We start from the raw sequence: 14,405 nt of genomic DNA, 5'->3' as shown, positions 1-14,405 counted from the left end.
TTCTAATCTGTGGGGGGGGATTAGAAGGACTGACTCAAGGTGCTCATCACTGTTTTGCATAACTTGGAAATCAGGCAAGAAAGAATAGGCACTGCTTGTGAAAGCTGCAAGATGACTGCAGAATCACAGCCACCTGGATATGGGTGAAGACATAAAACAGGCTGTGTAAGGCCTAGAGGAGAAGCTGGGGTGAGATTTTTGAGAAACCGGGCATTCAAAAGCAGTTGTACCCAGGGGAAGATATAGAATGCCAAATGAATGCACAGGCAAAACATGCTCAGAAAAGATTTAAGAGAGCCTTAGGTGTTCATCTTGGTCTGATCCCTAGGATAGAAGCAGGCCTAGCTAAGAGCTGCAGGAGTGCCTTAGCACACAGCTGAAATGCAAAAAGGAGAACTGGCATTCAAGGAAATCTCTAAAAACAGCTGAACATGAGATAATAGGAACAGAGGTTTCAGTGATCACACACAAGGGATAGTCTTTGTTAAAGTACCTTGGAGAAGTCTCAAAAACAAATGAACAACAGCGTTCAGCAGTCAGCAGCAACTGGTAAACACTGGGAATAGAAGAGAATGTTATATCCAGAATTACAGTACTGTAATAGTGAAATGCCCAATTTTCAACAACAAAAAATCTGTAAGGCGTACAGAGAAACAGGGAAACGAGGCCTATTCAATGGAACAGAAACTGGCCTGGCCCACACACTGAACTTACTAGAAAAAGACCTTTAAATATGCTCAGAGAACTAAAGGAAATCAAGAAAGTGATGAATAAAATGAGAATACCAGTGGAGAGAAATTATAAAAAGGAACCAAAAAATTTTGAAGCAGAAAGTTACAATAACAAAATTTTTACAGGAGGGCTTGAACAGCAGATTTGAGCAAGCAAAAGAACTCATCAGCAAGTTGAAGACAGGACAGTTGAAGTAATTGTGTCTAAGAAAGCAAAGTAAACAATCGAAGGGATTTGTAAGATACCATCAAATGGAAGAAGAAACAGGAGTCCCAGAAGGAAAAGAGAAAGCTACATAAAGTTTATTTGAAGAAATGATGACAAAAGAGCTTGCCAAATTTGATGCAAGACATGGATGTACATATCAGGAGGCTCAACAAACTCCAAATAGGGTAAAGTCAAAAGAGACACCAAGATACATTATAGACGGTCCTTGACCTAGGACAATTTGACTTAGGATTTTTTCAGCTTTACAATGGTGTAAAGATGATATGCATTCAGTAGAAACCATACTTACTTCAAGTTTTGAATTTTGATCTTTTCCCAGGCTAGCAGTATGCAGTAAGATATGCACTTATGATGCCTAGCAGTGGCAGAGAGCTGCAGCTCCCAGTCAGCTGCATGATCATGAGTAAACATCTAATACACGTACAACTATTCTGTTTTTCAGTACAGTATTCAGTAAATTACATCACTTCAAAATAGGCTTTGTATTAGATGATTTTGCCCAGCTACAGGCTAACATAATTGTTCACAGCACATTTAAGATAGGATAGGCTTAGCTATGATGTTCAGTAGGTTAGGTATATAAAATGCATTTTCAACTTATATTTTCAACTTACCATGGGTTTATCAAGATACAACCCCATTGCAACTGGAGGAAAATCTGTATAATTAAGCTATACAAAGAGAAAGAATCTTGAAAGCAGCAAGAATGAAGAAACATCACATAAAAGGGATCTTCAGGGCTTCCCTGGTGGCGCAGTGGTTGAGAGTCCACCTGCCAATGCAGGGGACACGGGTTCGTGCCCCGGTCCAGGAAGATCCCACATGCCGCGGAGCGGCTGGGCCCGTGAGCCATGGCCGCTGAGCCTGCGTGTCTGGAGCCTATGCTCCGCAACGGGAGAGGCCCGCGTACCACATTTAAAAAAAAAAAAAGGGATCTTCAATAAGATTATCAGATTTCTCGAAAAAACTGTCAACCTAAAGTCTTCTATCTGGCAAAACTCTCCTTCAAAAATGAGGGAGAAATTAAAACATTACCGGACACTGATACAACTGGACCTGCCCTGCAAGAAATGCTAAAGGAAATTCTTCAAGTTGAAATGAAAGGACAAAGGATAGGAACAGGAAACCATATGAAGAAGTAAAGCTCTCCAGTAAAGGTATACATGAACAATTATAGAAGCTAGTATTATAACTTTGATTTGTAACTCTTTGTTTTCCACACAATTTAGGAATGAACATATAAAAATACAGTTAATTGGTTTATGTTTTTAGACACAATGCTTAAAGATGTAATCTTGTGACAGTAATAGTTGAAAGGGAGTGAGGGCAAAGTTATATAAGAGCAAAGTTTTTATGCACTATGACGTTAAGCTGCTGTAAATTCAAATTAGTGTCATTACTTCATGATGTTAAATGGAATCCCCATGGTAACCACAAAGAAATAGCTATAGAATACACACAAAAGGAAAAAGAATTTAAATGTTTCACTATAAAACAAAACACAAAAGAAGACACTAACACAGAAAATAAGGAGCAAAAATATTCCATGCAAATAGTAACCAAAAGGGAACAGTATATTATTATGAGACAAATAGACTTACAACCTTTTTGGATTTAAAGAGACAGAAAAGTACATTATATGTTAAAAGGTTTTATACAACAATGTAACACTTATAAACATTTACACATCTAATAACATCCTCAAAATACATTAAGCAAAACACAACATACCAAAACAGCACTGCTTTCATTGCACCCCATAAGACAAAATTCTAGCTGTAAATGCTTACGTTAAAAAAAAAAATTCTGAAATCAACATTCTAACTTTATAACTTAAGGAACTAGAAAAAGAAGAACAGACTAAACCCAAAGCTAGTAGAAGGAAGATTAGAACTAAGATAAGCAAAATACTGAAAAAATCAATAGAAAATTTTGAACTAAAAGCTAGTTCTTTGAAAAGGTTAACAAAGTGGAAAAACCTTTAGCTAGATCAATAACAAGAGAAGATTCAACTTCTAAAAACAGAAATAAGAGTAGGGTTATTACTGATGCGTCTACAGAAATAAAAAGGATAAGAGTACTATGAGCAGTTTTAAACAAGTTGAATAACCTAGATGAAATGGATATATTAATGAAGAAATAAAAAATCTACATAGACCTATAGGTAGACCTATAGGTAGAAGGGAGGTTGATTGAATCAGCCATCAAAAACCTCCCAACAAAGGAAAATCCTGCAACCTCTGGCTTTACTCAATTCAACCAAACATTTAAAGAAGAAATAACTCCAGTCCTCCAACTTTTCAAAAAAATTCAATAGGCGGGAACACTTCCTAATCCATTGTATAAGGCCAGTATTGCTCTGATACCAAAGCCAGACAATGACAACACAAGAAAAGAAAAAGACCAATACCCCTGATGAATATTGATGCATACATCTTAAAGTATTAGCAAACTGAATTCAAGAGCACATTAAAAGTTTTATACATTTTGAACAAGTGGATTTATTGCTGCAATGCAAGGATGGTTCAACAGATGAAAATCCAATCAAATACAATACACTGCATTAGCAGAATGAGGGTCACACATGGATCCCATCAGTTGATGCCGAAAAAGAATTTGACAAAATTCTTTTTGATTAAAAAAAAAAACCCACCACCCCCCTAGGAACTGAAGGAAGCTACCTCAATATAATAAAGACCACATATGAAAATCTTACAGCTAACATACTCAATGGAGGAGGACTGAAAGAAACAAGACAAAGATGCAGCTTTTACTACTGCTATTCAACATAGTGTTGGAAGTTTGAGGCAGAGTAATTAGTCAAGAAAAAGATTGAAATTAGAAAGGAAGAAGTAAAATTATCTCTGCAGAATACATGATCCTATATGTAGAAAACACTAATGTTCCCTGCACCCCAAAATCTGTTAGAACTTAGAAACAAATCAGCAAAGTTGAAGCATACAGAAGCAACACACAAAATCAGTTGCCTTTCTGTACACTAACACGAACAACCCAAAACAAATTAGGATAACTCCCTTTACAATAGCATCAAAAACAATAATATACATAGGAATTAACTTAATGAAGGTGAAAGACTTGTACACTGAAAACCACAAAACATTGCTGAATGATGTTAAAGATGACACATAAATGGAAAGACATCCCGTGTTCATAGATTGGAAGACTTAATACTGGTATGATGTCAGGTGATCTACAGATTCAATGTAATCCACTTCAAAATCTCAGTGACATTTTTAACAGAAAATAGAAAAATAAGCAGAATATCTAGGATCCCCAAATAGCCAAAACAATCTTGAAAAAGATTAAAGATGGAAGGCTCACACTTCCTGATTTCAAATTTTACTGCAAAGCTACAATAATCAAAACTGTGGTACTGAATAAAAACAGACATATAGACTAGTGGAGTAGAATAAAGAATCCAGAAATCCTCACATATATGGTTAAATGATTTGGGGGAAGTGCACCAAGACCATTTAACGGGAAAGGACAGTGTTTCCAACAAATGGTGTTGGGAAAATAGGATATCCACATGCAAAAGAATGAAGTTGGATTTTTATCTAACACCATATAGAAAAATTAATTCAAATGGATCAAAGACCTAAACCTAAGACTTAAAACTCACTCTTAGAAGAACACAGGGGAAAAGTTTCAGGACATTGGATTTGGCAGTGATTTCTTGGATATGACACCAAAGTCATAGGCATCAGAAGAAAAAACAAACTGGGCTTCATCAAAAATTAAACATTTATGTATCAAAGGACACTATAAATGGAGTGAAAAAAGCAATCCACAGAATGGGAGAAAATATTTGCAAATCACATATCTGATGAGGGATTAATATCCATTAATATATAAAAAACTAAAATGCAACAACAGCAACAAAAGACAACCCAAATCAAAACTGGGCAAAGGACTTGAATAGTCAGGTATCCAAAGAAGATACAGTATGGCCAATAAGCACGTGAAAAAATGCTCAACATCACTAACCATTTGGGCAATGCAAATCAAAACCATGATGAAATACCACTTCATACCCATTAGGGTGGCTATTGGGGAAAAAAAAAAGTGTTGGCAAGGATGTGGAGAAGCTGGAACTTCTGTTCATTGCTGCTAGGAATATAAAGTGGTATAGCTGCTGCAGAAAACAGTATGTCAGTTCCTCAAAAAATTAAATACAGAATTAGCATTTGATTCAGCAGTTCCACTTCTGGGTATTTATACAAAAGAACAGAAAACAGGGGCTTGAACAGATACTTGCACATGTATGTTCGTGGAAGCATTATCTCAATAGCCCAAAGGTGAAATGACTCATGTTCACTGATTAATGAATGAATAAGCAAGATGTGGTAGATAGATACAGTGGAATATTATTCAGTCACATAAAGGAATGAAATCTGGATACATACTGTAGTGCTGATGAACCCTGCAGACATGTAAGTGAAATAAGCCACACAAAAGGACAAATACATGATTCTACTCACATGAAGTATTGAGAATACTCAAATACTTAAAGTAGAATGTTGGCTACCAGGGTGTTGAGTGGAGGAATGGGGAGTTATTGTTTAATGGGTACAGGGTTCAGTATGGAATGATGAGAAAGTTCTGGAGATGGATGGTGGTGATGGTTGCACCAGTGTGAATATACTTAATGCCACTGAATTGTATATGTAAAAATGGTACATCTTATGTATGTTTTTCTACCATAAAAACTTTTTTAAACCACCAAAAGTCATATAGCCTAGCTATTTTTAGAAAAAACAAAGGTTATCAAGCCACAAGACACAGAGGAAGTTTAATTTGTATATGGCTAAGTGAAAGAAGACAGTCTGAAAAGGTTACATATGGTATGACTCCAACTACATGACATTCTGGAAAACTATAGAGCTAGTAAAGGGATTAGTGGTTATCACTGTGAGATTGGGAAGGCTGAGTAGATGGAGCACAGGAGATTTTCAGGGTGGTGAAGCTATTCAACATGATACTGTAGTGGTGGACACATAAAATGATGCATTTGTCAAAATCCATCAAACTATAACAAAAAGAGGAGCCTTAATGTAAACTATAGACTTTTGTTAATGTTGTTTCATTTGTTTAATTTATAATTGTTTCATTTATTAGCAAATGTAGCACACTAGTACATTTTACACAGATGTTTAATAGTAGGGAAAACTGTGTGGGAGAGGGAAGTATATGGGAACTCTCTGCAGTGTCTTCTCAATCATTCTATAAATCTGTAACCTTTTTAAAAAATAGTCTTTAAAAATTCTATGAGGGTTTTTCGTTTTGTATACTCTAGTGCCTCAAGCTCATAAGTATTAGTTGTCAGTGAATGATGGGTAAATGAATGAGTGAATGAATGGATCAGTGGCACTAGTGACAGATTCAATTCACAGTGCTCACACTGGGCTAGACTGTTGGGAAAAGTCAGTGTGTACCGACTGAGGGATTAATAACCAGAATATCTGAAGAACTCCTAAAATGCAACAACAGCAACAAGAGAAAACCTAGTTCAAAAGAAGCAAAGGACTTGAATAGGTAGGTATCCAAAGAAGATATACAGATGACCAATAAGCACATGAAAAGATGCTAAACATCACTAATTAGGGAAATGCAAATCAAAACCACAATGAGATACCACTTCACACCTATTAGGATGGCTATTAAAACAAACAAACAAAAACAAGTGTTGGCAAGGATGTGGAGAACTGGCTTGAAGGGGAAGTTGTTCACAGGTGGGCTGTTCATTTGGCCAGAGCTTGCTATAGATCCTTGAAATCAATTGCTTCTCATAGAGAAACGATTTTCATCAATATTAAAAATATGATCTAAAGGTAGCTGCCAATGATAGGGATAGAGCAGGATAGTTAACACAGGTAGTTTTACAAGTCCCACTAGGGGATTATAGACACAAAGGGAACTTTGGAAAACCATTGTAAGCTAATGAACACTCAAGAAAGCAGTCAGAACACTGTGAAACAAAACAGGTCCGCTTAACAATGAAACCATGCAATAAAAGCACCGAGATATGCCCCAGGCCATTAAGTGAAAAAACAAGGCCTGCAGCCTGCTGGTCAAGGTCAGCAAGATAATGATCCTTAGGACGTGCACCTGAGCATGTACCAAGGCCAGGAATGCAGGGGAAAGGTGGCATTCCAAAGTAGAAGACCCTCACACTGAAACCTGAGATGATTTAACATATTTTAGTCTATGTTACCACCCTTCTGCTGATTTGAATAGCACCATGACAGTCCCCGTTTGACCAAATAGGGTCAAAAACTCCTCTGCCCCACCCAAAGGTGGAGCTAGTGATGTAAGCGTGATGCCTACTCAAAGAATGTGGAAGAAGGTGGTCTTCTGCCACTTCCCACTTTTCCTTTGATTATAAAAACGTAGCCCACTTAGTTCCTGGGGCAGAGCTCTCTTGCCTGCCCACTTGTATCCTTCACAAGCATCCTATACTAATAAATCCACTTCTTACCTCCCACTTTGTCCCTCACCGAATTCCTTCTGCACCGAGACCTAAGAACCTGTAAGTCATTAAAGTCCCGAGACAAGTTGTGTGGTTTCACCTTCATCAATCAATGCTTTTTTTCTAATCACCGGGTGAAATGTCTTCATGCCTTACCTGTACTTGCAACTTCCCCAGACAGCTTAACACAGTGAAGGCCACTAAAGCCACTCCTTGCCCTTAATTAGGATTTTCATCTTTTCTCTTAGGGTCTTGGTATATTTGCTAAAAGTTTCTCATTAGCTGTGAGAAAGCTTGCCTCTGGATGCTTCAACACATTAGCTTACTGGGAAAAATCATGTTTGACCAATGCAACTTTCACATAGGATTGATATTACTCCCCTATTTACCTACTGCAAATGAGCTAATAATACACGTGACAGAAACACACATACCTTGCAATAGGACAGACGGTGTTTCAGGGTATGATAACTTTCAGTCTTTTATTTAGAGAACAAAGAAGGATTAAGGTTTTAATTTCTTTTACCTTTTGGTGTTACATTTTCTGCCTTTGTAACAAAAAAGCAGTGATTTGGGTTCACTGTGATATTTCTTCAATGTTCTCCATGACCTATAGAAAATAAGAATTAAGATGTTTTCTCCATCTCAATTTTTCTTTATATGCACACCTTCCAACACATCTTTATTTTATTCACACATATACATCCACCCCTTCTGTTTGTGATATGAAGAGTTGAGGTGAACTAGCCTAGAACATCCAAATAAGCCACACAACGCTCCTCAGAACACAGAAGAGTTGTGTCAGCACCTCCATTCAGATCTCACAGAGGAAAGTGTCCCTGCCTTTCCTCACTGCCTGTTTTCTGTTACCTGAAGTTCTAACAAGCCTGGTGAATTTTTTTTTTTTTTTTTTTTTTTTTTTTGCAGCACGTGGGCCTCTCACTGTTGAGGCCTCTCCCGTTACGGAGCACAGGCTCTGGACGCGCAGGCCCAGTGGCCATGGCTCACGGGCCCAGCCACTCCGCGGCATGTGGGATCTTCCCAGACTGGGGCATGAACCCGTGTCCCCTGCATTGGCAGGCAGACTCTCAACCACTGCGCCACCAGGGAAGCCCCGTTGGTGAATTTTTAAAAAGATTACAAATGATAAAGAGAGTAAGGGGAAAAGATTGCTAGAGTGAGTCATTCTAATGGCAATAAAAATTAATAACTGATGGCAAGAAAACAGAAGAAAGTAGCAAAAACAAAACAAAAATCAGGACTAAAAACCAAACCAAAACAAAACAAAAAAACCCTGTGGCTAGCTAGAACTATTTAATGTAGGGACAACTCCCTCCATAGCCGATGAGCCCTAAGTCTGTAACCCATATCTGTGGAAGCATAAGTGCAGTACAAAAAACTTGGACTTGGGGTTTAAAATCCTTGTTCTACCACCTCATGTGTGATCTTGATGTTAACCTCTCTAAGCCTCAGTTTTCTCTTTTGTAGAGTGAGAATAATACCACCTGCCTCACAATGGGTGTTAGGACTTAAAAGAGTTCTCCTTCTCCGATATGAAATATCAACCACAGTGCCTGGCACCTACAGACACCTGATGTTCATGATTACGTATTACACTGCTTTCTTTTCATTTGAAGAGCTGTACTTTCAGAACTAGTGCATTATGGCAATAGGGATACATAATCACAACCTAAATGTATGCTAGGACTTTAGGCTGTAGGTTTACTTAATGAACGAATTGAAAAGATTGCCTAGGGAGGTTTATATTCCACAGGCACACAGGGTGACACGAACAAACCTATCAGAATGGAGTGATAAAATGAATAAAGCTTTATGGTGTGGTGGCAAGAGGAGTTTCCTGGTGAAAGCAGGTCATTAATAAAATTTAAAATAGAGTGTACCATCATGCTGTGATTTTCATAACAAATACGAGCTAATAGCATCAAGCAATTCCCAGTCCGCATGATCAACTTTATTTTCATGACACAGATCTTGTCACATGCGGTAAAAGGCATTTCTTTTTGCTTTTCTTAAAGTAATGGCCTTGCAGTTACTGATAGACTGTTTGACCTTGAAAAAATAAGTGGTCAGTCAGCTAATTTTGTGAGCTATGCCCAATACCTTATCTAGATTTTTACCCTTTGTTGTGACATTTTCTGCCTCCATTAAAAGAAAGCAGCAAATTAATACTTGAGTGCCAAAACTCTTTTCTCAATGAAACCAGAGTACCTCTGTGTGGAAAGGCTCCAAGGTAGCTTCTATTTTATTACAAACATGTCTTTATAAACAGGAAGAGGTCGACTTGTTTTTTATGTGTGTACATTTTCTAAAAAATAATTGTTTTTACCATCCCATTGAACGTTCTGAAAAAAAAAAATTAAGAGGCAAACCTTTTGAAGAGAAATGTTATTGGTGAATTACAAACACAGATCCTTGTGCAGTCAACCATTCCTACATTTTTTCTTGTCAGACTTAGCCTTATTTGTGTTTATCTTCCCAGTTAAAACCAGGCTCAATAATAAATTTTCAGTTCTCTGAGAATTTCTTCACTGGTTACTTTACCATCAGGCATTTTACAAATGAATGTAGTTCCAGACAATATCATTACAAATTTAGCAAAAATCGACAAACTCACCAAACCATTAAAATACATGATTTCACTCAATTACAAAGTAGAGGAACACATCTCAATCTCTTGGTAACTCAAAAGTTAATTTTGAGCATATTAAAATGAATCATGTGACAGTATCATTTAATAACAGCATCTCTTTCTGGCTTTTTATTGTGAAATATACATAATAAGATTTACCATTTTAACCATTTTTAACTGTACAGTTCAGTTCCACACTGTTGTACAATCATCACCGCCATGCATCTCCAAAACTTTTTCATAATCCCACACTGAAACTCTGTAGTCATTAAATAACTCCCCATTCTCTTACTCTTAGCCCCTGGTAACAACCATTTTACTTTCTGTCTCTATGAATTTGATTACTCTAGATACTTCAAATAAGTGAAATCATGTAATACTTACCTTTTGTGTTTGGCTTATTTCACTTAGCATACTGTCTTAAAAGTTCATCCATGTTGTAGCATGAATCAGAATTTGATTCCTTTTTAAGGCTAAATAATATTCCATTGTATTTATGTACCACTTTGGGTTTATCAATTCATTCCTTTTTTAAAAAATATTTTAAGTATAGTTGATGTACAACGTTGTGTTAATTTCTGCTGTACAGCAAAGTGATTCCATTATACATATATATACAATCTTTTTAAAAATATTCTTTTCCATTATGGTTCATCACAGGATATTGAATATAGTTCCCTATGCTATACAGTAGGACCTTGTTGTTATCTATTCTATATATAACAGGTTGCATCTCCTAACGCCAAACTCCCACTCCATCACTCCCCCACCCCACCCCCTGATAACCACAATTCTGTTCTCTATGTCTCTGAGTCTGTTTCTGTTTCATAGATAAGTTTATTTGTGTTATAGTTTAGATTCCTCATATAAGTGATATCACATATTTGTCTTTCTACTTACTTCGCTTAGTATGATAATCTCTAGATCCATCCATGTTGCTGCAAACAGCATTATTCCATTCTTTTTTCATGGCTGAGTAATATTCCATTGTATATATATACCACATCTTCTTTACCCATTCATCTGTCAGTGGATAGTTAGGTTGTTTCCATGTCTTGGCTATCGTGAATAGTGCTGCTGTGAACACAGGGGTGCATGTATCTTTTCGAATTATAGTTTTGTCTGAATATATGCCCAGGAGTGGGATTGCTGGATTATATGGCAACTCTGGTTTTAGCTTTTTGAGGAATCTCTGTTTTCCACAGTGGCTGCACCAGTTTACATTCCCACCAACAGTGTAGGAGGGTTTGCTTTTCTCCACACCCTCTCCACCATTTGTTATTTGTAGACTTTTTAATGATGGCCAGTCTGACCAGTATGAAGTGATACCTCATTGCAGTTTTGATTTGCATTTCTCTAATAATTAGAGTCATTGAGCATCTTTTCATGTACCTGTTGGCCATCTGTATGTCTTCTTTGGAGAAATGTCTGTTTAGTTCTTCTGCCTATTTTTTGATTGGGCTGTTTGGTTTTTTGTTGAGTTGTATGAGCTGTTTGTATATTTTGGAGATTAAGCCCTTGTTGGTTGCATCACTTGCAAATATTTCTCCCATTCCGTGGGTTGTCTCTTTGTTCTGTTTATGGTTTCCTTTGCTGTGTAAAAGCTTATAAGTTTGATTAGGTCCCATTTGTTTATTTTTGCTTTTATTTCTATTGCTTTAGGAGACTGACCTAAGAAAACCTTGGTACAATTTATGTCAGAGAATGTTTTGCCTATGTTCTCTTCTAGGAGTTTTATGATGTCATGTCCTATGTTCAAGTCTTTAAGCCATTTAGAGTTTATTTTTGTGTATGGTATTAAGGTGTGTTCTAACTTCACTGATTTACATGCAGCTGTCCAGTCAATTCATTCCTTGATGGACATTTGGGTGGTTTCAATCTTTTGGCTATTGTGAATAATGCTTCTATGAACAGTGGTATACAAATAACTATTTGAGCTCCTGGCTTGGATTCTCTTATGTATATACCCTGAAGTGGAATTGCTGGATCATACAGTGATTCTATGTTTAATTTTTTTGCAGTCACTTCCCATTCCAAACTCAACCCTAGGCAACCACTTGCACAGTATCTTCAAGGTTCATATATGTTATAGCATTAACCTTAATATAAATGCAAGCATGCAATTTGTGGTCTTTTGTGGCTGGTATCACTTAGCATAAAGATTTATCCATGTTACGGAGTGTATCAATACTTTGTCCCTTTTTATGGCTGAATAGTATTCCATTTTATGGACATACCATATCTAGTTGATGAATATTTAGATTATTTCCACTTTGGGTTTATTATGAATATTGCCACTATGGACATTCAAGTCTTTGTGTAGACATATGTTTTCATTTATTGTGGGTTGTTATCTAGGGATGGGAATGCTGGATTTTAAGATAAATTTATGTTTAACTCTTTAAGAAACTGCTAAACTGTTTTCCACAGTAGCTATACTATTTATTTCTTCTTTTTTCTTTTTTTTTAAATTGAAATATAGTTGATGTACAATATTATGTTAGTTTCAGATGTCCTACATAACGATTTGACATCTGCATACATTATGAAATAATGATAAGTCTAGTAATCATCTGTCCCATACAAAGTTATTATAATATTATTGATCATATTCTTTATGCTGTATGTTACATCCCCATGACTTATTTATTATATAACTGGAGGTTTGTACCTCTTAATGCCCTTCACCTATTATGTCCACCATCCCTCCTTTCTGGCAACCACCCATTTGTTCTCTGCATCTATGAGTCTGTTTTTATAGATTCTTCCTTTTGTAATTTTTATATTTCTAGCTGTGGTTTCTTCTTTTCTGCTTATATAAGTCCCTTTAAAATTTCTTGTAAAGCCAGTTTACTGGTGCTGAACTCTCAGCTTTGGCTTGTCTGAAAAACTCTTTATCTCTCCTTCCTGGGTAGAATATTCTTGGTTGTAGGTTTTTTCCTTTCCTCACACTGAACATACTGTGCTGTTCCCTTCTGACCTGCAAAGTTTCTGCTGAGAAGTCAGCTGACAGTGTTATGAGTTCCTTTGTACATCACTAGTTGTTTTTCCCTCACTGCTTTTAAGATTCTCTCTTAACCTTTAATTTTTTGCCATTTTTAATTACAATGTGTCTTGGTGTGGACCTCTTTGGGTTCATCTTGTTTGGGACTCTCTGTGCTTCCTGGACCTGGATGGGTTTCCTTTCCTAGGTTAGGGAAGTTTTCAACTATTATTTCTTCAAATAAATTCTCTGCCCCTTTCTCTATCTCTTCTCAATTTCTGAGACCTCTATAATGTGGATGTTAGTACTCTTGATGTTGTCCCAAAGGTCTCAAACTATCCTGATTTAAAAATCTTTTCTTCTTTTTTCTGTTCAGCTTGGGTGATTTCCACTACTCAATTTTACTTTTTTACATGTACATGTAACAAATATACATGTTAACAAATTCCCAGTATACAATATAGCATTACTAACTACAGTCATCATGTTTTACTTTAGATTTCTTCATTTATTCATCCCTACATAAGCGCAACTTTGCAACCTTTTGACCAGCGTCTCCCCACTTCTCCCACTTCCTTACCCCCATAACCACCCTTTTTCTACTCTCTGCTTCTGTGTAACTTTTTGTAGGTAAAACATATGTGGGACTTCCCTGGTGGTCCAGTGGTTAGGACTCTGCACTTCCACTGCAGGGGGCGCGGGTCCAATCCCTGGTCAGGGAACTAAGATGCTGCATGCCAGGCAGTGTGGCCAAAAAAAAAAAAAAAAGATTAAAAAAACATATAAATGAGGTCATGAAGTATTTTTCTTTCTTTGTCTGGCTTATTTCACCTAGCATACTGTCCTGCAGGTCCATTCATGTTGTTGCAAACGGCAGGATCTCCTTTTTAAAGGCTGAGTAATATTTCGTTGTATATACCACCATTTCTTTATCCGTTCATCCATTGATGGACACAGGTTGTTTTCATATCTTGGCTATTGTAAATAATGCTACAATAACCATGGGAGCACAGCTATCTGTTTGAGGAAGAGGGATTGCTGGATTATATGGTAGTCCTATTTTTAATTTTTTGAGGAAACTCCATAACATTTTCTTTTCTTTTTTTTTTTTTTTGCGGTGTGTGGGCCTCTCACTGTTGTGGCCTCTCCCGTTGCAGAGCACAGGCTCCGGACGCACGGGCTCAGCGGCCATGGCTCACAGGTCCAGCCGCTCCGTGGCATGTGGGATCTTCCCGGACCGGGGCACGAACCCGTGTCCCCTGAATTGGCAGGCAGACTCTCAACCACTGTGCCACCAGGGAAGCCCCATAACATTTTCTATA

The sequence above is a fragment of the Phocoena phocoena genome, chromosome 2, assembly GCF_963924675.1.
Source record: "Phocoena phocoena chromosome 2, mPhoPho1.1, whole genome shotgun sequence".
NCBI lineage: Eukaryota > Metazoa > Chordata > Mammalia > Artiodactyla > Phocoenidae > Phocoena > Phocoena phocoena.
This window is presented reverse-complemented; position numbering follows the sequence as displayed.